At 30.5% G+C, this 26,927-nt stretch overlaps 1 long non-coding RNA gene across 1 annotated transcript; it reads left to right on the forward strand.

Moving 5' to 3' along the window:
- Positions 1-4,386: 4,386 nt before the first annotated feature.
- LOC143080321 (uncharacterized) lies at positions 4,387-23,417 on the forward strand. The gene is made up of 2 exons (XR_012979695.1): positions 4,387-4,652; positions 21,926-23,417. It is a non-coding gene; the product is annotated as an uncharacterized LOC143080321 (long non-coding RNA).
- The last annotated feature ends 3,510 nt before the right edge of the window (positions 23,418-26,927 follow it).

A 26,927-nucleotide genomic window follows, 5' to 3' on the forward strand; every position in this document is an offset into this window, starting at 1 on the left:
CATTTACTTGAATGTCATTTGGAGTAAATATAGTTGAAAATCAGATGTAATTTGGTATGAAAATAACTATACATATTGTAAATGCATAGCAGAATATTTATGTTGTCTCTCTGCTGTAATTTAACATGTCAAATAATTTTGGTTAATTCACGAAGCACTTAAAATTAAATATAAAACATACAAGTGAGAGGTTTAGCTAGTTTTAAAACTAGGTTTAATCCACCATTTTCAACATAAGAAAATGCCGGCACAAAGTTAGTAATATGACAGTTGTTGTCCATTCGTCTGGTGTGTTCGAGCTTTTGTCATTTGACTATGGACTTTCCGTTATGAATTTTCCTCAGAATTCATATGTTTTTGTGATTTTACTTTCGGCAACATAAATGATCATTGCAAATTTTTTAAGAAACAAACCCATTGAAATGTTTGAGCTTATTTTTACAACTTGGTTATGCAATATCATTTAAGGTTATTTAACACTATATCTATAGATTCAGTTTGTAGTGTAACCTTAATGGTTTGTATTCTGTGTAATGAAGGGTACCCTAAAACTTATATTGACAATGGACATGTTTGGTTTGATAAAACAATACGTGTGGGGACGTTTATTTGGTCATGTCAGTTTTTCAATACTAGTACTCCATCATATACAGGACTGCTATATGACGTTAGCTCCAACATTAAAAACAAATGAGCCTAATGATAAATGTTATCTAAATATGTGGTCAATTGTTTTGTTATTTTTTGGAATATACCTTAATATCAAGTACGTACATCAAACCCTGTTCTTACAGCCTAAATGACAACGAATTTCTGTTGCATGTCTACAGCTGTTTGCCGAATCATTCATTACTTTGCGACCGTTCCTGTTTGTCTCATCTTGGATTTCAAAATTATTTTTGCTTGAACAAAGTTTGCGTCATATTTATAAGTTATCAAATTTTTCAATTTTTATTTCGCAATCACCAACACTTTCTCGCGGTTCTTTCTATAGCGGCGACAATTTCCCTGTGACCTTTTATGTGGAGCGGTTTCATTCTATGAACTAGGCGGAACGGAATGTTTTCTGTGATTCTAAAGTCATTGGATAAAAAAAAAAAAATGTTTTTAGTTTTTCTTTCCAGTTGTTTGAATAAAGAAACATATTAGGAATGCCGCGAAATATCAATTTGACTCTCATCGAGCTTGTTTGCATGTCACATCCTGTCCCTAAATTCACAATTTTCGTTTTGGAAGTTTTCATTTTCACTTTTTATAAAATTATCATCGAATTGTTCGAATTGATGATATGCTTTTTGTACAAGTTTTGTATTGGGATGGTTTATTTGTTGGCGCATATCTGTTCCATTGTTTCATAGCTGATATTTCTTTACATCCACGTCTCTTATGTAAAGATTTAATCAAAATACGTCTCCTTGGTTTTATAAGTATGCAGACGCATATATAGAAAACAAAGCAATGCCTAAATTTGCTATATTTAAGAATTTTGTGCTGACGACATACCTCTTATTGTTTCTGTTTGAATCAGAAACTCTGGACAATTTTGAATTTAGCATAGTGCATGGACACCTGTCTATTTTGTTTTTGTTTTGTTGTGTTACCTCTAAAAGTTTTAGTTATTTTTCTTTTTTATTGAAATAGAAGCCATATTAAGATATTTATCAAAATACAATTTTCGATTCACGGATAATAAGTAATATGTATTTAAAAGAACATATTACAAAGTTCAAAAGTAAATTTTGATATAATCTGCATTTGCTTTTTTTGTAATGCAGTAGTATACGCTTTTTATTTCTTCTCGGTAAAAATATATAATAATCTAAGGGGTAATGAATAAGTTATAAACTTTTAAAATATATTTGATATTCCTACTGTAGCAGATTGTAACAAAAGGAGTTTAAAGCGTATGGGAATAAAATTTATAATTGTTGATCCAACTATAGCTACAAGATAAAAAAAAGTCCAGTGATTTGCTCACAGAATCAATCAAAAGTAAAATAAAAAATACCGAAATCCGAAGAAAATTCGAAACGGCAGGCCCTTATAAAAAAAAGCAAATGGCAACATACAACGAATGGATAACAACTGTCATATTCCTGACTTGCTATATCAAGGACTGGTTTATCCTGATAATCCCATGAGCTTAAAAAAGAATTGGTATGCGTCGCCATTAATATCAACCTGCGACCACCAAATATCCAATTAATGGTTGCAAATCTGTAAGCACACCTCAATTATCACCCATATATTTTGGTTGTGAGTACCAATATCAGAGCAAATATTACTATAGTCGTCGTTTATTGCACGAATGCCAACTGGCGTGAATCCAAATCTCTTGACTGGGTCATGCTTTACTTCATTTGATTGATACGTTGGTATCAATACTTTACACTAAATATCCTTCTCTGTTAATGGTGTTTCCTCAGATTTATTGTGTTATTGTGTCAAAAAAGAGGGGGCGAAAGATATCATAGAAGACAGTCAAACTCATAGCTGTTAAGGTAACAAGAAAAACAACAGCTCGCGTTTTAAAATATGATTTGTAATGATTACATACGAAAAGACTTGGTCTGATGTTTCTAAATTTTGAAAATTAGGTGAAAAATCGGAAAATTAAAAGTAAAATAACAAAAATATCGAGCTCCAAAGAAAATTCAAAACGAAAAGGTCATAAACAAATGGCAAAACTAAAAGCTCAAACACATCAAACGAATGGATAACAACCGTCGAATTCCTGACTTGGTATAGGCGTTTTCTGATGTAGAAAATGGTGGACTAAATGTAAACACACGTAATAAATAGGCTTGAAGAGAATGATATTAAAAGTCGAACTATTCTTGAACGATCGATTTTAACTAGCATAACAGTTATTAGTGATAGTCATTTGTTCAACGCGGCCAATATTAATGAACATTTCAGGAGAACAACTTAATTCTTCTAGTAGGTGTGTTGCGTAAAATGATTTGTTCAGGGTGAAGATATCTCATATTTTTGTGGCAGAGATCTTTAACATGCAGAGAATGTTGTTCTTTCAATACACGTGTCACTGTGTATACATTCTACACATTGAAACCACGTTCATTCCTTGGGAAGGGAGCGGTATGTTTCGATCGGACCAGATAATTTTCAAAATCTTTTCGAGAATTGCATTTAAAGTTTGTATCCAATGTAAAATGTTGTCTTAGTTTGCTAACGGCCGGATTTTTAAAATTCGATTTTCTTAACTTTGAATTATTTTTCGTAATCCATATTTGCTTCCAAATGAATAGAACGATTTTGTTTGAGTTTGTTTTCTGAAACGCTGTGCTTCAATTTTCTTAAGCTTTAAAAAAAATAAATATTTTTCTTTCAAATTAGTAGACTACGATAAAATGATGAACATTGTTTTCACGCAAGGACAAAAAAGTCAACCGCATTCCATCGTCAGGCAAAGCGTTCACGAATCATTTAACATAAGAATGTTGAAGTAAATCAGTTCAAAATTCGTTAATGAATTATATTTTTAAATTAAATCTATGATATACCTTGTAGTTTCTTCGTTGTAAGTGTATTGTTTTGACAACATTGTTATTGTTTGTATTTTGACAACAGTCAAGCGCGTAGACGGAAAAGGATGGTCTGGGGCGTATATCTTTAAATATCTTTCGATAAGTAAAAATAAAAAATGTTTATTGTTGATTATTATTAATAGTCCTACTATAATGGTTGTTATGGTGCATTGTGTTATAGTGGGATACATGTAAATATTTAAACTTATTTGAACTACTCCTTATTTTTAGAAGATATGGGATTAAAATAACATAAAATAAAATCGCTTTTCACATCTACTGTTTCAATGTTTGTACAACAGTTGCCCAGTTCGACAATTGATGTAACTTCTCTAATGCTCGAAAAGAAAACATTTGAAAGCCAAAAACTAAATATTAGGCGGAATAAAACAAAAGTAATAAGATCAAAAGTAAAACCCCTCCAAGGATCAGTAATAAAAATATTTTGTTTATAAAAAATTGAAAAATGAATTATTGTTTTGAATTTATGTAACATTTAATACATATTTAATATTCATATATTCAAATATTAAAACGATATTAAATGGATGCATTCACGACTGCATAAAGCAAAACCCCTTCAAGGATAAGTAATAAAAGTATTTTGTTTATAAAAAATTGAAAAATGAATTATTGTTCTGAATTTATGTAACATTTTAATACATATTTAATATTCATATATTCAAATATTAAAACGATATTAAATGGATGCATTCACGACTGCACATCCGATTTCATCACTAAAAAGATGTAAAATTGGGGTTTTTCCATACCAAAATATGAAGACAGGAAAGGTTTCGAATTTTTTCTCCATCTGTTACCAAAACAAACAATGGGCGTTATAGATGCATCAACTCTTAAAAATACTTTACTTATTCATTGTTATATTTGAAATGCATGTAATAGTTTTAAAGGTGGTTTCATAATTACCGGAGCCGGATGTTTACAAGGTTTGTAATTATACGGCTAGTTAAACATCTCATACATTAGTTATAATTATACAAGGGAGACTTGTAAAACAAACTTTCGGAGAAAGCAAGCCAGTTGACCAGAAAAATATACGAGAGTAACGTGGGATATGATTCACAAAGAAGATGATATGTGGTAATATGTGTATATAATACGATTAATATTCGTTGTTTAGTGGTAAACATAATTTTACGAAAACATATTTTTAACGTTCCGAAAATAACTAAAACTAACTAAAATATATTTGTAGTTTTAGTATAATTTTTTTTTTTTTTTAATTTTAGAATTTAGTTCTTCATTATATTGTTTTTATAAGACACATTTGACAAAATTGGCAAATTGTATACAGGTTTTTATAATTATTCAAATATATATAGATGTGCTTTATTTTATAAGGGACAAACAAAACTATACAAAATAAAGAAAAACAAAAAATAGAATTCAGAAAAAAATACTTTGTCAGAATATAAAAAAAAATATAATATGGGTGGCCAATATCATTGCAATAATAATATCAAGACGTCCTTCCATAAATCTTTTTTTTTCTGTTCTGACTTTGAAGAAATGACTACTTTTCGCCCAATCGAAATGGTGCATGGACATATTTTGTTTCATATTATTAGAATTATTTTCAATATTATCGGTATTAAACTTGATTATAGACACATGAAAGTTTGTCAGCATTGTCAATCTTTTTAACGTTAAAGTACCAATATTTCGGTCGCTACTCAATTAAGTTTGTCAATAACGTAGCTAATTTTGACGGTAAAGAAACATCAATTCGATCACTTCTCTGTTACGGGCTGAATGTTCTATAAGACTGAATTGCATCTAATTTTTATCATATACTGTTTTGATGAAAAATATATAATGTTCTCTATACATTTAAGGAATTTTGTCATTAGATGAAACATGAAAATGTTCTTCGAATAAATATTTAAAAAAATGTAAATACATCAGATTTTTGCAACAGAGTAAACAGTATTCAATAAAAAAAATCTTTAGAGATGGGAACAAACAATATTGCAAAATACTTATTTTCAAAAACGCGTTTTTATTCTATTTTGGTCGAAAAACATATAAAAAGTTATATGAGATGCTATTATGTTCTTGCATCAGATTTTTAACATTTAATCTTAATTTGTTCACAATAACCTGTAAATGTAAGTAGTTGGTCTTTTTATCTTTTAAATTTATCAAAAAAGTCCTCCTGTTACGACAAACATGATTAAACTAATAGAATAAAATAGCAACGAAACGGAAAAGAACTTTAGATATTTAAAGACATAAAGGAAGATGTTTTATGCTAATTATATATCTCTTATATCTTTCCATAGAAAGAAAATAAGATTCAATAGGAACAATCTTTAATCCGAAATATTTGTACTAAAGTTTCCTATGAGAACAACTCTTTTAGAATTATTTCCATGGCAACGTATTTTTCCATGGGAACTTCAAATTTCCCGTAGGAAATACGATTTCCTATGAGAACTCCAATTTTTCCAATGGTTATATCGTAGGGGAATATTGAATTTTCCCATGTGAAGTCAAAATTTGATCGTTTAAAGTGCACTTCTGAGGTGATATTGGTGACATGTATCATGGCCATATGTTGTTGAAAGAATTTTTACAATATCTGTTACCAGCAAAAACTCAGATTTGTTTAATCTGGATTGGCGCAAATATTCCTTGCACAGTCTTAGATATTCCCAAAAGTCAACACCTGTCACATCAGGATGTTCGGTATCGTTGAAATTATCATTTACAGAGTCCTTTTCGTTATTGCTATGTCCTAACCTGAATGAGCAAGTTTTACTTATTTGCTACTGGATCAAAAGTGTTTCAGCATTTCAAACTTGTTTTACTTGGTTACTACTTGTCTTACACACAATGATTCACCCCTGGTATCTATGATGAATTTTTAGAAAGATCGACATAAAATTAGTCCAACACAGAGGCATATTTATCATATTAGCGACATTTTAAAATTCTAAACAGAAAACGATGATTCATTGATTTTGGTTCTCCAGACATTGGTTGAACAGACATTCCATATACTTCGTTCCATTTCTATTTAAAGAAAATTAGGGGCACCACAATTATAAATCAAACATAATTAACAATACAACGGGTGATTTTGTCTCCTTCAACCAAAAACTGATATATAGATACAGAAAAAGTTACTTTGTCAACAAGAAAAGGTGCAAAAAGATAACTAATATCAAAATTCGTTATGTTTTTACTCGTTAATATAATATACATAAAGTGAAATAGCAAATAAGATTTATATCATTTAATAAAAACTATAAAAATAGAAGTGATAAAAATATAAAAACTCCAAGGAAGATTCAAAGAGAGAGAGAGAGAGAGAGAGAGAGAGAGAGAGAGAGAGAGAGAGACAATTAAAAACTCCAAGGAAGATTCAAAGAGAGAGAGAGAGAGAGAATAAAAACAAAATCAAACGTTGTCAATCAACAGAAAGAGTGGAAAATAAAACATTTTCTATTTTTCTCAGATCAACTTGTTAGACTTTCTTTTTTCCTAATAGACCTCTTTTCGATTACTTTACCGCCCAAGATAAGTATTTTGTGCATTTATTACTATACAATTTGTTCTACCTATACCGTTCCCGAAAGCTTAACCACAACAAAGCTTCGAAATTTGAACGAAGGGTTCATATCCATATCAAATTAATATTGCCTCATCCTTAAGGTGCATTTTATTTGCGTGAACAGTCACCCATGTATCATCTTGATAATGTCTTTTTATTAGGGTTATAATTGATCGCATTTACACAATGCAATGTTTTTTTTAAAGATATCAAATGAAAGCTCTAGAATATTCATTGTCCTTGACATCTTGCTTTATATTAATACCATCTTGAATATGTTGTGTTGTGCTTATTTAGCAAATGATAAACATCTAGATTTAAGTATTTATGTGTCATTTGTATATAATATAAGAGCTGTAATGATTTTTTTGTGCTTGCAAATTATTCTCATTTAACACAAACCTTCTTTCACCAAGTGATAGCTATACTCTGGATTGTTTTTCTCTCAATCTATTCATAACTTTTGAACACCGGTATATGGTGTTCCCTTTTTTGACTACCAAAGAAAAATGTCCGACAAGGGCTAATTTTGGCCTTAATTTGAAGTACAACTGATAAAAGGCATTTTATTCAATTAGTTCATGTAAAAGATTTGAACTAATTTGGTTATTAAAGACGCTTTATTTCAAGCGTCAATATGAAAATCTATCTAATATTTCACAAAACGTCACTTTTTATATCGTTTTTGTTTAAAAAGGAAGTGGCAGCATTCGTGTTCGGTCTCAAAATTTATGTATGTTTTGTTTTGTTATTAATTATAACATATACATAAACATCAACTTACATCCCAAATGTGGAGCAGGATCTGCCTAACATTTTGATGCATCTGAAATCAACCCCCGTTATTTCGAGGCTGTCTTTTTTTGACAAATAAATTTGAATTTCATTTGGTATCTTTGTCACTTACAATCAGTACTGTTTGTTTGAGTAAAAAAGCTGGTAAAAAGAATATAATTAAGATATGATTGATATGATTTCCTAGCGTTCCTATTTGTTTCCCGCTTATGCTAAATACGTTGTTTACCAAAAAAAAAAATCTCATAAAAACTTAATATCAGTATTAAGTATATGACTTTAATATATAGTCATGCACATATGACAGCTATGATCTCATTAATAACAATGTGTTGAATAAATAAAGGCAATAGTATTAAGTATAAGACTTTAATATATAGTCATGCACATATGACAGCTATGATCTCAATAATAACAATGTGTTGATTAAATAAAGGCAATAGTATTAAGTATAAGACTTTAATATATAGTCATGCACATATGACAGCTATGATCTCAATAATAACAATGTGTTGATTAAATAAAGGCAATAGTATTAAGTATAAGACTTTAATATATAGTCATGCACATATGACAGCTATGATCTCATTAATAACAATGTGTTGACTAAATAAAGGCAATAGTATTTCGATGTCAAAGGTCATAAATCGATTTAGAAAAAAAAAAACTAATGCAGGTAACAAACCAAAACCGAAAGGTTTGTAAGTACTGATAACTTGTGAAAAAATTCTTCACAAAAGTACATCTCGTTCACAGCATATTTATATAAATATATTCATACTAATTACAAGTAACTTCTATTTTTGTGTCCATTCGACCCGAAACAAATTAAAACAAATATAAAAGAACTATATTTATCAACACAATCTTTTTAATTAAGCATCGAACATTTTTTTCTATAAAGGTAATATTTATAACCCAGCAACATATATATATAGAAATGAAGAGGAAGACAGCATACGCATCTCAAATCAATACCGTGTAATGTAACGTGAAATATTATATATCCGTGTAACAGAGAAGTTGACATTGAAAAGGATACTTAGTTCATTTGAAAAACATGGTAAGGAAATTTTCATAATGTTTTGTATAATAATGACAGTTATATTGTTTTATCCGATATTTTGCAATATTTTCCGTGTTATAAGGTTGGATTACTACATGATACATACTGATATATTGACCCAAGTAGAGAGTGACAAAAAGGCCTTGCGTTGTTGTAAGCTTCTAGTCCGTCAGAAGTTCTTAGATAATTTACATTTACATATGTTTTAGAGCTGTACATATTGTCTTCGGTCAACATAATGAGATTTGCTAGAGAAGTTCAGTCTATATAACATTTTTTGGTCTGTTAAATGCTGACCGTTAAGAACAAGAGATGATTAACACGTACGTTCAAACGTCTGTCTGTCTGTCCGAATGATAGTTAAATAACCACAGAACCGAATTGATTGTAACATGTATGGAAAGTCATTGGCAGAAATTTCTTTTAGTATATGACACTTTTGTTGTTCCAGAGTTATGGTCGTTGATTACAAAAAAAATAGTATTGACGGTTTAGTTTTAAACGGATATTGCTCAATTTTGCTCGCTCATCTTCAAGTTGCAATAATTTCATACACATTCGACAAAGAAAATAAATAATAAATACTTATTTATCTGTTGTTTTTTTCAAGATTAAATGTTTGTTAAAATTATTATCTAAATCAAATATATAGTGCATTGAACCTTACGGTATGTGTTTTCACACGCCTAAATCCGTTTGAAATGCAGAAGAATTTTTTCAGTTTTCATCATAATATCTCTTTTGACCTCAGTATTAAATCTTTGTAAGAAAAGGTCGACAAAACTATTTCTTTTTCACTTTCCACATGCATATTTATCAACTTAGACCAACAATACAAGATTTGAAAATTTGTGATTTTTGTCCTCACCTAAGCGAGATATGAACCAATACTTCTGTGACACTATGGCCATTTTTACCTTATAAGTCTATATGAAATAAAGCATGTTTAAGTCGCGTATGCGTTTATTTTTAGCTTTATCTACGGTACACGTAGATCAGCAATTTTTTGTCATGTATCTTAAATATGTATGATAAATTCATTAGAATCAGTGTATTGCTAAGGTTTATTCTTTATAATTTTCTAATATGACTTGTATTTATTCATGGTTTCTTTAATTCCTTCATTGTATTCCAAAGCTGATATGACCATTAATTTTTTTTATGCGCTGGTTACCATGGCAATCAGTTATAAAAATAAAAAGTGAAGTTTGATTGAAACCAGTTATTATATAAAAATGTAGACAATACAGAAGACTCTATTAATCAAGTTCTACACGTAGTTTATAAGCCTCGTTTTAGCTAGCTATCGTCCATATTTTTACTTATTACTTCTATTGTTTAATAACGTTTGATTGGCCAGTTTTTAAAGACTTCCCCTTTTTTAATTTGACGTTAGGTATTTTAAGGTGGTACCTAATACTACAGGGAGATAGCTCTGTAAAGTCAGCGAAACATTTTAATGACGTTGTGTTGTAAAAGGAATATATTCAGCTTCTTAATGATCAAAATTGGTGTTTGTCAAACTACTATATAACCAGTGTAATATTTCTGACAAAATGGTTGGTTCAAAATTTTTGAATTTTTTATATTTCTGTAAGGAACGGTGCATTATTTATCAAGCAGGGGGGACCGGTGCAAATGGTAAGGGGACATGTACTTTTTTCAACGTGCAAAGTAGTGGGACCTGATGATTTTTCATCATCTTAATGCATGGGACATACACTTTTTTCAAAAGCTTAAGTAGTAAACATTTTCTTTTAATTAGCCAAAAAATACACACAAGAAACATTCAAACAGAAACAGAATATGATAAACAATTTTAGTTTTGACTGGTGTAAATCAGCCCATCTAACTAAATTAAATATTGATCTTACAAAATTCAAGCTTATTAGGTAGTTTGATTTATTGCTGTGAAATGAAAGAATTTAATTTTACAATAGGCAAAAAAAAAAAAAAATTAATATATAAATTCAGATAGGCATCTTTAATTTTTTTTATAACTTTTTCAAATCAACTTGGATTTTCATCAAACTATGCAGCTATCTTAGATATATATTAAGCTTACTGAATCCCATGTCATTTAGTTTTTTGTTGTATTGCTGTCAAATTCAAGAATTAAATTAATCTAGGTAAAAAAGCTAGAATTTGCATTTCGAACAAAATAGAGATAGTACACTCTAATTATTTTAATAACTTTTCAAATCAACTTGGATTTTCATCAAACTATGCACTATCTTTGATATATATTAAGCTTACTGAATCCCAGGTCATTTTGTTTTTTGTTGTATTGCTGTCAAAGGAGTAGTTCCAGTAAGACCTTTTTTTGGCCCAAAATTATAGCAGTTTTACAAAATTGTTAAAATATAAACTTTTAGTTATTTATTGGACAGTAGAATGCTTTTGCTACATAAATATGGGCTGTTTTTGATAAAACAATGCACATATATCGGGTACTAGCACCATTAAGTCATGCTAAACTACTGAAATCATTTTATTTAAACTTTAGACGGTTTCCGTGTAAAATGAAAGTGGCCGCATTCGTGTTCATCCTTAATATTGAAATGTAAGTTGTATTTGATGATAATACATAATATATACAAAGGTCGAGGATGAACACGGATGCGGACACTTTCATTTTTGACAAAATCCATCTGAAAAGTGACATTTTTCGGCATATTTGGTAGATTTTTCATATTTTAGCTTGAATCGGATCGTTTTTAATGACTAAATTAATTAAAATCTTTCACATAAACTAATTGAATCAAATGAAATAGACACTTAAGTGTTTAAAAAGTGGTCAAAATCTTTCGTCAGATGAACCTGAAATTTGAGGCCAAAATCGGTCCTTACCAGACCTACTTCTTTAACAATAAATTAATCTAGGTAAAAAAGGTAGAATTTGCAGTTCTAACAAAATACAGATAGTACACTTTAATTTTTTTAATTACTTTTTCAAATCAACTTGGATTATCACCAAACTAAGCAGCTATCTTAGATATATATTAAGCTTTCTGAATCCCAGGTCATTTTGTTTTTTGTTGAATTGCTGTCAAATTTAACAATTAAATTGTAAAGTGTACTATCTCTATTTTGTTCGAACTGCAAATTCTAGCTTTTTTTACCTAGATTTATCAAATTCTTAAATTTGACAGCAATACAACAAAAAACAAAATGACCTAAGATTCAGTAAGCTTGATATATCTCTAAGATAGCTGCATAGTTTGATGCAAATCCAAGTTGATTTGAAAAAGTTATTAAAAAAATCAAAGATACCTATCTTAATTGCAAATCCTAGCTTTTTTTTTTACCAAGATTACTTTAATTCTTAAATTTTACAGCAATATAACAAAAAACTAAATGACATGGGATTCAGTAAGCTTAATATATATCTAAGATAGCTGCATAGTTTGATGAAAATCCAAGTTGATTTGAAAAAAGTTATAAAAAAAATTAAAGATGACTATCTGAATTTATATATAAATAATTTTCATTTTTACCTATTGTAAAATTAAATTCTTTCATTTCACAGCAATAAATCAAACTACCTAATAAGCTTGAATTTTGTAAGATCAATATTTAATGTAGTTAGATGGGCTGATTTACACCAGTCAAAACTAAATTTGAAGGTCAAGACTAGTGAGAATATTAAAATGATTGTCGAAAACATTTATATCACAATAAATATTGTTGCTTTACGTTATTTAAGGTACAGATTGTGTTTTTATTCACTCAATATATTCATGATATTCATGGGACAGATACTTTTTTAATGAATAGAGGACATGGGACATAACTTTTTTTCCTATCACATCAGCATGGGACAATACTTTTTTCCAAACAGGTTTTGCGATTTGCACCGGTCCCCTTTGCTTGATAAATATTGCACCGTCCCTAAAAGGGTCAAAATAAATACTTTGACAAAATTTTATGAAAAATAAACGAGCCAAATTAATTTTAGTGAAAGTGTTGGGTACCACCTTAATTATACTTTTCTCATTGGTTTCTGTTTTATTACAACAAAGGGGTGTTGGTAAATGTCAACTAAGGTCTCCAAAATATTTTAATACCTTAATGGAAACAATGAACGATATCTTTTTTTTCAGTTCCTACTTAAGTTTTTTTTAACATATTTTATACCAAGTATAAAGACTAGAATTAATAAGTATAGAGTGTAATGTTTTCATTGCTTTCTTATGTTTTGTTTTTGAAAAGCGATTGTGGATATCAAGTTATAAGGGTACAATACATCGACGAAATTGTTTAATTTTTAATTTTTCATTGTATCCTCAGTATGATTTGTCAAATTTTGACCGAAGCTATCCAGCAACAATTTTTATGAGTTATTTCCCATTTTTTGCTTTACTTAGGTTCTAATATTACTTGGTAGTATTATAGACAAAGGTTTCGAAACTCATTATTATTATGTTTACTGGATAGGGAATTCGTCCAATCGTACTCTTAATAAAAATGACAGATATAAATGAGTGAGTTTTTTGGTCTAGTGTCATTTTTCATAATTTTGCAATTGTCCTTTTGAAAATGAAACAGTCAGGTACGCGTTTCGAATTTTGAGTAACTAACAGTTCAAATTAAAGGAATTATATTTCCTCAGAAACATTATGTTTGTTATGGAGCACAATTTTATGCCATGCTTTATTATTTATTACATAAATCGGATCTAAAAAAAATGTATTTTCAAAAGATGGGTTACAAATGTTAAAAATGTAATTCATTATATTTTGAGTGAGTTGAATTCAGTCAACACAAATGTTTCAAAGTGCAACTCGTTCGTCATATTGCTGTTCAAGATGATTTTTTATGCAGGACTTAAAGACAATAGTAACCACAATCATTAATATGAGGCCTTTTACCTTTTGCTGTTGAATATATATTAAATATTTAATAGTTGGTTTACACATTATATAATCTGTGTGATTTCCCCAGTTTTTTTGCATCATACTCATAATACAAATGCACGTTTCGATACATAATAAACAAATCATTGCGGATTAATAATCAATACGATTGATTATGTATCAGTTTTATTCTTTGTTAGATATTTTGTAATAACACATGTTTCCTGTAAACAGACTCACTAAAAAAGGAGGTGTTTTTATTTGAAATGGCACGAAAGCAAATGACATAGCACATTTTAAAGCAAAGCTATTCCGTGTTTAATGTGAAAAGTGCTACGTCATACGCATACGTATCGTCTAGAACTTTAAAACATGCATTGGAATTTTCATTTGATTTTTTTTCTCGGTTCAACTAGGTTTGAGACCAAACTATGAATAGATTGAAAATAGATACTTCGTACAAGTAATAAGATACCATTGAGGACGTAAGTATGATGAGAGTAAATTTACCCACACCATTATTTGTACTGGTTAATGCAACATGATTGCTTTAAATAATTACGTCACTGATGAGTCTTATGTAGACGAAACGCACGTCTAGCATATATACTTATAAGCCTAGTATTTTTGGTGAGTTTTATTAAGAAGAGGTTATCCATTTTAATGGCACCATTGTTTCATTTTGGAATTTTGGAAATCAAAACTGACATTTAAACATTTTGAAGTGAAATTTTACAACAGCCAAGTTGACACTCCCTTTTGCATGGGCATCAGTGTTGAACGTAAGAAGTCCAGATAACAATATATCTATACCCCCAGTCAACCCCTGTGAATCTTAATTTTCAATTTTGAAAGAATACCAATGCTTTGACGCTGGCTTGTCCTGAAAGTCGTTAAAATAAACTAACGCCTACCTTTTGTTTTATACACCGAGTCATTGCCAATTATATAAAGAGTTTTCTTTCTTCCCAATAAATGTGACCAGTTTTTTGCATGAAATAAATTTCGGTTTAAAACTGTATTCAACTATGACAGAAAAGGATGTCAGAAATTGATATCAAAGGTTGCTCCCAAATGTATGCGCTATATATTTCGATACAAAGATTTGTTAAAACAGGTGTTTAATGGCATCATATGTTATATAAACCAGAAAAGTGTTATTGAGTTAATTTTGAAATTGACAACGTTTTGGTATTGGATAAATATTGAGGTTTAACGCATTTTATAAATATTTTTTTTAATGATTTATCTAATTGACGCGTGTAATTCTTTCCCATTTTGTAATGTTTTGTTTGTTTGTAAATCATACACATTATTTTGAATAGAACTTGTACCATGAGATATTTTTTAGCAGAGCATATCTGATTTAAGATAGCATTTTTTCATTTGAAATCAAATGTGTTTATTTAAAAAATTGTGTGGAAGTCGTAAACATGGATCTGATCGAGTGTTCTCAGGCATCGATACGGTTATCATTCATTTTATGCGTACATACTAACGGTTGAGTTGTGTAAAAACATTTGGTTACCGGGACTATCAGTCTTAATAATACAAAATTTGATGCTACTTCTCAAAAAAGTTATATTCTCTATTCACTTAAAACAAGAATGTGTCCATAGTACACGGATGCCCCACTCGCACTATAATTTTCTATGTCAGTGGACCGTGAAATTGGAGTCAAAACTTTGATTTGGAATTAAAATTAGAAAGATTATATCATAGGGAACATGTGTACAAAGTTTCAAGTAGATGTGACTTTAACTTCACCAAAAACTACCTTGACCAAAAACTTTAACCTGAACTTTGCACTTTCATTTTCTATGTTCAGTGGACCATGAAATTAGGGTCAAAACTATAATTTGGCAAAAAATTAGAAAGATCATATCATGGGGAACATGTGTACTAAGTTTCAAGTGGATTGGACTTCAACTTCATCAAAAACTACCTTGACCAAAAACTTTAACCTGGAGTGGAACGAACGGACGCACGGACGAACGGACGAACGAACGGAGGCACAGACCAGAAAACATAATGCCCCTCTACTATCGTAGGTGATTGCAATGAATCATTGAGAGGTCATTTGAAGAGCTATTCCAGAGTTTATCGTTACGTAACTTACTGATTATGGTTGAATTATTTCGTGTCTTAAAAATGGAAATTTGCAAGGCGACGTCATGGAAAGACAATCATTCGAAACAGTAGTGTAATTTCTACTCTAGACGTTAATTTGTTATTAGTTAGACAAGTTAAGAATACGTTTCAACAGATAATATAATTGATCTCATAACGGAAATAGTAATTTGTATCAATATGCAATCATCTATGATAAAAATGCAAATGTCTTAAAAACAGCAAAAAAGTCCTTTGGAAACATTTAAAAAAAATAATTTCTATAGACTGTGATCGGTTCATATATTGAAAAGGAAACACTTAGAGGAGAGATTCGACATTTTTTATATACCTTTTTGTTTTTCTACTTCCACGCTCCATGCTAAATTACAAGCACTTGTTAACCTTGTTTGATTTATTGGGTCTGGCATGATGCAATCGGATTAAGATAATGGGCAAATGGACAAACATAAATCACTTTCGAAAAAGTACAGGCAATACAAGTGCCAAAAAGATACGACAAATAGTCAAAACAAGTATTCAAAACAAAACACAACACACTAAATAGAATAAAGGATGTAAACGGGGAATGAGCTAAAGAGACAAACAAACCAAATAAAAGAACAGAAAACAGCACCAGGCAACCAGTAAGTCTTCAATGCAGCGAAAAACACTCCGGCACCCCATACCGTGCACGGCCAAAAAGAAACGACAAAAAGTGAAAAGAAGTAAACAAAACAAAACACAAAACACTATCAAAATACAAAATAAAATTGAAACAGGGAACTAAAATCTGAACAACACGAACCATACTAAAAATGATGTTGAGGTTGGATGCTTTTAACTTCTACCGGGAACCCACACTGATAAAATGGGATTGCAACATATCAAATAATGACATGTGAAAACAGTTGTTTTCTCTTTATTCAAATAATGCTTTGAACACGTGCAATAAGTAAACGTGAGGCATATCTGAGACATTATATATTTATACAATCGTGATTCTTATTGTGCTATATTGCCATCAAAATTAAATGAAATGACATTTGTGTCATAATGTTGTCTATAGGATATCATTAATAAAAATTTTCGTTCAATTATATGGCGTCGTTAATTTTTAGATTTATCATCCTATATGTCCATCTGAAAAGTTCATAATATCCGGCCTTAGAGTGCTTCAATGCGGTTTTATCTTTTCGTTTTCTGTTTATTTGTATGCAAATATTGTCATGTAGTTTATTTGAATTATTTATGACAAAGAAGATGTGGTATGATTGCCAATGAGACAACACTTCACAATTGCAAGCGACCAAATGGCATGTTCAAAAATAAACAAATGAAGGAAAACAAATATGTAACACAGCAACAAACGACAACCACTAAATTACAGACTCCAGACTTTGGACAGGCACATACATACAGAATGTGACGGGGTAAAACATGTGAGCGGGATCACTCCCATCCCCTAGCCTGGGACAGTGGTGTTACAGTATAAGAACAAAATATAAAAACCAGCTGAAATAGGCTTGACTCATCAGATGAATACAAATAGAAATGCATACAACAAACAAACATGGACGTGAAGGGGTACTTGTACATCCCAACAACAAACAGACGCTACGTACATATCTGAGAGTACTCGCAGTAGGTGTCACTGTTGAGTCTTTTGTAGACGAAACGCGCGTCTGGCGTATATATAAAATTTAGTCCTGATATCTATTTTTTTTAGTTTATTTACTGATTTATTCATCGTATTGAACAAATATTACATCAACAGATCTTAGAATTTTAACCTTGAAGCAAACCTAATTGTATTTTCCCAACCACTTGAACAAGGAAGCTAGTACAACTAATTAATTATCTTTTAAGTGAGCATTTTAATTGCATATTTCAACAAAATGCAGTGTCACATGAGACATATAAATTACCAATACTCTCTTATCCAATTTAACTGCAAAAAAAAAAAAAAAAAAATAACAATATAACGAAGTATGTCAGTAATGGAAAGAACGTACGGTGACCTATAAATCCTATAATTGCTAATTTTCAAGTAATTGGAACTCTGTTGGATAGGTGTCTCAGTGGCAATCATTCCACATCTCATATTTTTATACCGTAGTATAGTCAGATAAAGCTTCCTTGGAAACGCCTTTTTTTAAAATAGTATTTGACAGATAAAACGGATTGTATAATTCATCAATATTCCATAGTAAATTCGAGGAAGCGTTAAAACAAAGCAGAATCAAATTACTGAAGTGAACAGGTAGGCGACAGATAAAAATCAATAAGATATTAAATATAAATTCAGAATCATACTGTAGAAATGAATAAAACAGAGGATAAAGCACGGAGCTTCAGTAAGTTTAATTTATTGAAAATATTTATTTTTGTATTTAATAATTTGGTTTTATCATAAGCGCAAGGTCATAGGTGATAATTAACACTAGTTAAAGATACATTTCGTTCTAAATATTCTGCATTTAGTGTGAAAGAATAGTTAAAATTGTAAATCATGCAATATTTAAACAAATAAATCAATCAATTTTTGACATTTTTGTCACAACAAATAAACAGACTTGGTTTTTGAATTTCATTTGCAAGACAACATATTATATATATATATGCGTTTTGTTTAAATATACTTTTTCACCTTTTTGGTCTTTTGGAAAATGTTGTTTGTGCTGTATTTAGACCCTTCTACAACGAAATTTGTTGTACATGCACACGTATAAAAATTGCGGTTTTTATCCAACGCAAACATAGGTTTGAACTTAGTTTTCAATTTAGACTCGTTTATATTATTTCGTTTGGGCTTGTATAATATTTTCCCTCTGGTTTATATGATCCGTTCATCCTATATTGACTCTTAGAATTCAAGAGTCTATCTGAAATTGAGAGTAATTAATTAAATGGCCTTCCAAATACCGTTTTGATCCCTAACATCACTGAAGAGACATACATTGTCGAAATCTAGATCTGGTGTACAAAAAAAATATTGCCACCTTGTGTTTGTGGCATAACATCTTGGCCACAAGTTTATCGTTTTCTGTTTAGTATCAAATTTATATTAAGATCCATTTTGTCACATCTCGTGATCAATTTTATTTGCCAATCGCCAATGGCAGTCAGCAGGGTTTAAAAACATCGACCTGTTAGTCGAATGCGTTTTGTTTAAATATACTTTTTCACCTTTTTGGTCTTTTGGAAAATGTTATTTGTGCTGTATTTAGACTCTTCTACCACGGAATTTGTTTTACATGCACACGTATAAAAATTGTTTTTATCCAACGCAATCATAGGTTTGAAGGTAATTTTCAATTTAGACTCGTATATATATTTGCTCTGTTTGAAAACGAACTGATGATGATAATAAGCAACAGCAAACAGTAATTGAAAATTGTTTCGACGATTGCATCTTGAATATCTTTTAATTTTTCGTGTTAGTAAACAGTTTTAAGGTATGTCTTCTAGCCAAAACAAAACGTAAAAAAATAATATGCTATATTTAATACGATGACAGATACCTCATTGACAACAATACAACTTTTTTTATTTCGATACATTTTTATTCATTTATGATACATCTTGATTAGGTTAATTGATAAGGAAAAGCTACGGTAAATTTGAATAAGGAAACCATATATATACAGGATATTCATTTGATCATTGCGTAATTCACACGGCGATGAAAAGTTGAATAACAAAAATACTGAACTCCGAGAAAAATTCAAAACGGAAAGTCCCTAATCAAATGGCAAAATCAAAAGCTCAAACACATCAAACGAATGGACAACAACTGTCATATTCCTGTCTTGGTACAGACATTTTCAATTGTAGAAAATGGTGGAATGAACCTGGTTCTATAGCACTAAACATCTCACTTGTACGACTCGTTAAACACACCTCCAACCATAACTCGTATCTGTAAACTACTGATCAAGATATAAAATAACAATTGTTATCTCTGGCATCCCTGTAGTTTTGTTAATGTTGATCTCAAGTATTGCCTCTATTCTATTTCTTGTAATCTCAAATTTGTATCTTAATTGAGTTATGGTATTCGTCATTGCGAAACTACTGTTGGCTCTAATAACAATATACAATGTACGATATTAGATTAAATTAGAGTAAAATGCAATAAGATTCAGCAGCTTTGACGAAACTGAACAGAACCTTGTCTGATTATTATGTTTAGGCTACACCATTTTTTTTTTATATCAATAGCCTTTTTAATATTTTCTTACTTGGTGTGCGGTTTTAATTTTTGTCTCAACTGAAATGAAGCTTTAAACTAACGGACATTTTTAAGTATCCCATCATCCCTAAGTTTCCTAATGACTTCTTAAGTATGCGGATATACATACATACGTATGTGAGTAAATAGCTAAAACTTAGCTCCTTTTGATTCTCGAACGGGGAAGAATTTTACCATGTACACAGGCGGAATAGAATCATATCATGTTGTGATTTTTAAGGAATGTTATAACAATATAATTTTGTATATTTTCGGACAATATAGATTTTTTATTTTCCAAAAATGTACATATAAAATGGGTTTTATCCTGCAATTTACAACCGGCACCTCAGTTGAAACAAACTCATCATAGATACCAGGACTTAATTTTGTATTTACGCCAAACGCGCGTTTCGTCTACCAAAGACTCAAGACCAAAATTCATAAAAAATTTTGCCAAATACAGCTAAGGTAATCTATTGCTGATGTAGAAAACCTTTAGTATTTCAAAAATTCAAAATTTTATTCACATAGTCCTAAAATTCATAATTAAAAAACACATTAGTCCTTTCAAAATTAAGTGCGCTGACAAATTACTATGGTATGTTCCGTCTGATTACTTTAGATCAGGAATTTGGTTTGTTTAATCAGTGTTACAGCTTTAGCTTATCATTCCGAACATATTTGAATATGTCTTCTACGCTGTCTGCACATTAAAAACCCATTTTAGAGTTATGTGAGCTGTTATTTACAAGATTACATTTCTGAATCTATATATGATAAATTTATTCTGTCCCTTATTCACCTTACCCTTATTTTTTCAGCAGTCGAAATGCTCGCCCTTCATCCCGGTCGAACTGCTTTGCTGATCATATCTTTCTGCATTATTAGTTGATTTAGTACCGTCTTAACCAAGTATTGGCTACTGGAAGATAACGATCATTTTGTTATTTTTCTTTTGACCATAGTGTTAATTGCTATTCTACTACTTACAATCACTTTATATCTTCATCTCTTTTCACACATTTTTTAGTCGTGTCATTTTGTTATAAAACAAATTATATCTGATTTTTCAATCAATTTTATTACCGCGGGATACTATAACTTTTTAAACTCATGAATTATAAGTACATTAATTGATTTTGATTAGTAGTACTCTATTTATCAACTTTTATCTTCAGGTCTCCTGGGTCAACAGTGAATTAAAAATAGCCTAATCATTTTCCTACTATAGTAATGTTATCCCTGATTAATTAAAGAAAACAGAAGATGCGGCCGTTACCTTGGTCGCAAAACATAAACGTTTACTAAATATTTATTATGTTGCCATGGAAACAAAAGTCTTCATGCTATATGTCGATCTTTTTTCTAATAAGGGTCACAATGTTGTTAAATGAAATGGAATTTATCGTTGGCACAATTCATATCGTCTGGTTGGACTATTTGTTTAGAATTTTTGTAATGTTACATATATAGATTTGTATACGTTTAATCATTTCATCATCTGATGAAATCTTCTGGTATAAAATGTAATGTAACACAAATTTTAACATGAACCAATGAAGATCATACCGGGATTACAAAACGATGAACTTTGAACAGTTTAAACTAACCTTTAATATTTAGTATTGAGGAAGTAAACGGGGAGAGTTACGTATAAATATCTATTTGATACCACGTTTTGTAACACTGCATCAAAATTAGATTTGTTAACTTGATATTTTATTTCAATTATAGATTATACCACCACTCTTGCCACCAAAAGCTGAGTGATCAAATACAAATCTGCAAACCAGAAAATGACGTCATTGGTATTGTCAAAAAATACACTGAAAATGGCATTCGGTGGCGGTTTACCAAATGATGAGATTTCCACTTACACAATTCCTGAACGACCAAAAACTGCAGGTCTTGGTAAACGAAGACCATTGACAGACAGTTCATCTGCTGCTGATGGCTACCATTACAAACAAGATTATGAAGATATGAGAAAATGTAGTGCTTTGCGTCCAAAGACCTCTCATGGTAATCATGAGTTATTGTCAAATGACGTCAAAATCAAAACAACATCTAAACCGCGCGGGAGTGTCGAGCCATTTGACTTGGATACAGCCCTCGAAGACATTGATATAGTAGAATACTTTTACGACAATTCTAGAGATATCTTCCCTTTATCTCACGAAGACCAAATAAACAAAAATGGTCATAATCAGAATAAAACAAAAAACATGTTTAACCGATTAGATTCTGGGCGAACGATTGAGAAAAGCGCAAAATCAAAAATATCGAGTCATAGAAAGCCAGTGGATAGCTTACATAGAAAGACGATGCATAATAATTGTTTATCTTCTGAAGTTTATTCCACGGGCCCTCACACCTCTGGCAAAAAATTGAAACCAATGTCTAGAATTCCAATTGACATAAGTCATGAAACATCAGATGACAAAGTGACAAATATTGACATATATACTATCAAAAGGGCGACAGGTGGTTTTAAAGAAACGACAATAAAAGCTGACATGCACAGGAAAATTAATGAAGGACATTTTCCACAAAGGTCACCTGATTATTCTTGTTCGTTTGCAAGACCTAATAATTCTGATGGATTTGTAACTTCCCGTTGTCAATCTCACATGAATTCAGAAACAGGAATGCAGTCATCTCCGTGTAATGATAAATTTGTTTCACAGAGAAACACAAACCAAAACAAACAACTTACTAAATATACAAACGAGTTAAGATATATAGACAGTAGTTCTTCGTGTCGTGCTGACCGATTTCGTCACAAAATTATGGATTATTCAGTTGACAGACCTGATTCCTTTCAATACAAACCAAACAAATATCCAAGAAAACTAAAACCAATCGCAGGGAGTAATGGCATCAAAACTGTCAATAAAGAAACGTGATATATTCTAGAACGTGAAATCATTTATCGAGATTTCCCTTTGTTTATTGAAACCTGCTAAAACAGTCTTTTAATTCATAAAAAAGAATGTTCCATCCGTAAATGAAGATACTTACAAGCAAGGCCATATACCCGTTGATCAACTATACACATTACATCTGTATGTTTAAAAAAGGATTTTTGTGCGTTTATTGATGTTCATTACTTGAACCATTATGACAATATAAATATAAATCAAAATGTGTTATTTCAGGAACACGATTACCAAAGATTGTGACGTCTTTTATTCTAAAAATAAAAATATTATATTTATTTCCGATAGTTTTGTTTATATATGTCCTTTTTTAAACATAGTCTTTTGAGCAAATAAAATAAAAATAACTATAGATTATTAACATTTGGCTATGATGTCGAAAAAGTGAACAAACAAAACTCCGCAAATAGAAGAACGTTTTTATCCAAGGTGTGGTGTAAATTCGATCACGAATTGATTTGTGTTATCAATTTTAATGATAGAAAACAGTTTGTCAAATTCCAAAATATTGAAATATCATGTCAAGGAGAAGTTTCGTGTTAAAATTTTGAATCCGTTTAGTCTTAAGTTTTGCTCAGATTTGGCAGCATAACATTTAGTCGTTTTAAAAACGCAGAAGAAGTATTCATATGAAATAGCTGATTTCTTCTGATAGCGATCGGATATTAAGAAGAGAACCATGTTGTATATTTGATAATATTTTTTTTCTCATAAAAAAACCTTGAACTATCTCACAATGAAATCTTATTTTTTGTTCATGAAGATTATTGTCTCAACAGTTGATAGATTATGACTAAGCAGTTCCATTTAACGGGGAGTAAATAACATGTTTTTTGGAAATTTTGAACATCTTAAACAATGAATGAGGTGTCAAATTGACAGCAACCATTTTTTTTTATTATAAAGGCACTGTCAATATATATAGGAAGATGTGGTGTGAGTGCCAATGAGACAACTCTCCATTCAAATAACAATTTATAAAAGTAAACCTTTTTAGGTCAATGTACGGCCTTCAACACGGAACCTTAGCTCACACCGAACAACAATCTATAAATGGCCCCAAAATTACAAAGATAAAAGTATAAAACCATTTAAACGGGAAACCCAACGGTCTAATCTATATAAAAAACGAGAAATGAGAAACACGTATAAATTACATAAACAACCGACAACTACTGTACATCAGATTCCTAACTGAAAACAGGTGCAAACATTTGCAGCGGGATTAAACGTTTTAATGGTACTAAACCTTCTCCCTTTTTCTGAAACAATAGTATAACATCACAAAATAGAAAAGTTTGTTTAACCTGCAATTGCCCTATGCATTTTCTTATATATAAAGTACCATATTGGCAAACATGAAAAGCGTCGAATTTTGAGAGTATGTGTTGAGCGGTTCTTAAACTACCGCACGGAAATAACATAAAGTCAAGGACCATATTTCCTTGACGGCAATGGTGGTCACCGGCAAAAATAAACTCCATTTGATCATAAGTAACAACTTTTTAAAATTTCAAAATCATTGATAAACATTTCGTATGTTATTTCACGGAAATAGTATAAAGTGCCATATTCCAACATATGTAGGACCTACACGATACATGTGAAAATTTACCTACATTTTCTCATTAGTTACAACATATGTAAAATTTCAAATGACCTGGTCGAATGGTTCATACGTTATTTTACGGATACAACATCAAATACTATTATCCAATAAATCAAGGACAAAACTAATTAACGATTATCGAGCTCCAGCGTGTCATCAGTATCGATTTATCAAAATTTGAAAGTCGTTGATTGGTCAGTTATAACATAAAAAAGTTTTACAAACGCTCATTGTATTTCACCATTATAAAAGTAATCAGATGCCTCGGTTAATTTTTTTTTACAACTTTTGTAGAGAATCGCTGTTAAAAACACTTACTTTAACAATTTGTCAGAAAGCAAATCTGTTTTACACTATATTGCAATTGTTTATCAAAATTCGAAAAGTAGTACATAGTTATTGCAAAACGATTTTAACTAGTCATGGCACCACGTTGATATACTTTTGGGTTTGTGTTGCTCAGTCTTAATTAAGTCTTTTTACCGATTTGAGTTTTATGCCATGCTATTGTCAACTTAAGAGTTTGAATGTCATGTTCCTGTGGTATTTTTCGCCCCTCATTTACAAAATTTTGGTTTTTTCCTTGATAGTTTTTAATTTGAGAGGGCGCTCATGGGGTTTTTGATTATGTGATTACTTGGCCGTTTTTTTAATGATTATTTGATTATTAAGCCAAATATTTCATGATTATTTGATTACCTAGGACTGTATTTTTAGTTTATGATTATTTGATTACTAAAGATAAGCAAATATTTAATGATTATGTGATTATATTGGCAAAAAAATGGTGAGTATGTGATTACTAGGACCCCCCCCATGAGGGGCCTCATTTGAGCGAGCATTCTCCATCCATCATCTAGTTAATTTAACCAGTGTAAATGAAGACTTATGAAAAAACATTGACTAGAAATCATCTCAAGTTGTCTGGTAATTGTCCTTTAACAGAAAATATTCAAACAAAGCTACAGTGACAATCTAACCAAACATAACTGTAAGCACAGAAAAACAGCACATGATTTACGTAAGATCATACGTAAGTGATTTATATAAAACATTGTTTACCACCTCAATCAAAAGTTTTATAATATAATTGTGGCTTGCAGGGAACAATTATCAAATATCTGATCAATTACAAACATACTGAAATAGAATAATTATTAAGACTACGAATAGGTATTTAGCGAGATGATCATTTATGTTTCATTCCTTGCAAAATGGCATGCACAAAATTGCCTTTCAGTAAAGAGCTGTATCGTATTGTTTATCCGTTGCAAACAAGGTTTAGAAGGGATGAAAGGTTAGTATTTTGTTTCAAGAAATAGTTTTGTCAATACGGGATTTTATTGTTATTTTTTGTGGAAGGTGAAAATTACCTGTATCTTCTGTCGTACCTTTCAAAATCAGTATAAAACAACCGAGAAGTTTTAAAATCTTATCCTTATTTGTAACTCGAAATGTCAATATAACTACTCCAAATTTACCTTCACCGACCTTTAAGTGTTTAACTTTATCCTTTTACATTACTTTCCGTTATACAAATGTTCTCTTACTTAATAATTAAAAATTATGTGACTATGTTAAACGCATCTATCTCATTTACCTTGAGGTTACGGATACAACAGATATTGTTAATTCTGCCTCATTTCTTGACTTACGTCTATAAGTTGATATTTTTGGTCTGTTGAAAACAAATCTTTACGATAAAAGAGATAATTTCATCCTTCCAGTCGTTCCTTTCAAACGGGTAATTTCGGATCATTTTTCTATGTATTGGAAAAAGACCAATTTCATATTTCAATCACTAGAAAATTAAGCTCGATATTAAACGGTTATTTTGATATATAACTTATCTGAATTGTCTGAAACCAAACACGTAAAGTCTTGTTACGGGTTTAGTTTTATTTTTCAGTTATTATCTGGTTAAATAAAGTACTGATCAGACATCTGATTAGCTATTAATTCAGTAGTTGCCAGTTAATCTGGTCGATGGTTCTATCAACCTATAATATATTCACATTTTCAAATCTTTTCTGTAAGACTTATAAGTGTGAAAATATGTATTAAAAGTGACATCTTTTTCAATTATGTTTAAACATAATCCTGCCCGAGCCAGTCTTACGACTTCAGTATGTATAAAGAAATTTATCCTGTTGAACTTACTTTAAATAAAGCTGATACTAGCAATGAC

The sequence above is a fragment of the Mytilus galloprovincialis genome, chromosome 6 (genome assembly GCF_965363235.1).
Source record: "Mytilus galloprovincialis chromosome 6, xbMytGall1.hap1.1, whole genome shotgun sequence".
Classification (NCBI taxonomy): Eukaryota; Metazoa; Mollusca; class Bivalvia; order Mytilida; family Mytilidae; genus Mytilus; species Mytilus galloprovincialis.